The 1925-nt window shown below is 42.7% G+C and overlaps 1 pseudogene; it reads right to left on the bottom strand.

Moving 5' to 3' along the window:
• Positions 1 to 740: 740 nt before the first annotated feature.
• On the bottom strand, positions 741 to 1636 carry LOC109464983 (annotated as a pseudogene).
• Between the last annotated feature and the right edge of the window lie 289 nt (positions 1637 to 1925).

The following is a 1925-nucleotide window of genomic DNA, read 5'->3' as shown; positions in this document are numbered from 1 at the left end:
CGCCAAATTTCATCACAGATAGCGCCTGAACGGCTTGTGCTAGAACAGTCAAATTTGGTGACTTTTCCTGAAAAATATCAGGGAACAATTTCATATTAATTAGATGAGTTTCTGATTTTTTGCGTTGCCATGGCAACAGGGTTCTGACAGGCAGTTTTTGGAAAAATCAGTAAATTTGGTTTTGTAGGTTTTATGTTTATTAAACTTCCTTTTTAACATTGATAACATCTTATATAATAATGTATAATTTCTATCATTAAATATTCATAATTTATGCTAATTTGATGACGTCATCGGTCAAAATCCAAGATGGCGGACCAGATAATTAGCTGTTGTGTTACCATGTTTTTTTCACTAATTTTTCGTCTTAATCCCGTTTTTTTATAAAAACGTTCATATGAGCATCTTTAGTCCATTTGCGTTGCGTTTTGAGGCAAAATCTTGAAAAAAATGCAATTTTCAAAATTCAAGATTTTCAATTCAAGATGGCCGACAGCTTAATTATGCATGACTTCATTTTAATGACGTCACTTTGAGGTCAGCGTTATTGCCAAGGGCAACATAAGTATTAGCATACATTAATATTCCATCATAGACATTTTTGTTAAAGTTTGGTTGTTTTCCAATAAGTTTAAAGGAAAAAAACTATTTTTGACGGTTTTACAAAAAAAAATCATATAAATGACGTCATAACTACACAAAATTTTTTAGTATGCATTAATTTAATTTTATTATTTAATCTAATCACAGATAACTAGGAAAAAAGTCACTGAATCGTTATAAAAATCAGTCACTACCAGCTGCCCTTCCTGTCCCACGGCCACGCCTTCTGGCTCAAGCCCAGTCTCAAATGTCCGGACATACTCGCCGTGACGTGTGAACATCTGTACCCTCTTGTTCTCACGGTCCGCCACGATGACCCGAGCGGTCCGTACAGATGCCGCGGGAAAACCGCAGTTGACCTTCACCACTTCCCTGACCTCCAAACTTCAGCAGGAACTTCCCGGACTCGTCATACACGTAGACATAATTAGTGTTCCAGTCCGACACAAGAATGTTCCCTTCCCCGTCCACAGTAATGTAGCGGGGGCGGCTCATCTCACCCCAAGGATGTCCGAACCTCCGCACCAGAGAGCCGTCCGGACGGAACACCTCAACTTCACCATTGTCTGCATCAGTCACCAGGATGTGGATATTGCGCATGTCCACCGCAATCCCACGGTATTCACTGCTTTTCTGAAGATGCAACTGTGTCATGGCGGTTCCATCCGTGCTGTACTGTACAACATGATCGGCTGATTCACCACTCCCCACTACCCACAGTGTGCCGTTACCGTCCATAGAAACGTCATATGGCCGCATGCCCTTGTCTTCTGTACTCGGTACGACTGTTGGGAAGTTGCGGAGGTAAACCCCCTCTGTGGTGTGGATTTGGACTCGCCTGTTGCCTGTATCAGCCACAAATATCTCGTCACCACACGACACAACAATGCTGCAGCGGCCCATATAAATTTCCCTTCCCGCCGTAAGTGATCTTACCCTGTCTGAAGACTCCAGTAGTACGAGGTGCCGCTGCCTCTGTCACTGCGGACGTGGGTCGCTTTTGCTCTGCTTGAACGTTAACTGCAGCTGCCATTCTAAAACAAAGTGACCATAGCTTATAAATATGCATAGTTATAGTAGTATAGTAGCAGCAGCAGCAGTAGTAGTAGTAGTGGTGGTAGCCTTGATGGGCTCGGAGAGCCTCATAGAGTTATGGTAATTGACAGTCATTTCATAGTACTTTTACCAATAGTAAATGGAATCCGTAACTCACCTCTCCTTTAAATTACAACGAAGAAAATTAAAGAAATGCTCTAAACGTCGCCCCTCCTTTAACCCTACCTAGACCGGGCTTTTTTTGACATGGGGGGACGGGGGGGGGC

Source organism: Branchiostoma belcheri, unplaced genomic scaffold (assembly GCF_001625305.1).
Source record: "Branchiostoma belcheri isolate BF01 breed outbred unplaced genomic scaffold, Haploidv18h27 scaffold145, whole genome shotgun sequence".
Taxonomy (NCBI): domain Eukaryota; kingdom Metazoa; phylum Chordata; class Leptocardii; order Amphioxiformes; family Branchiostomatidae; genus Branchiostoma; species Branchiostoma belcheri.
Note: the sequence above shows the minus strand (reverse complement) of the source record. Positions and strands in the feature narration are given on the sequence as shown.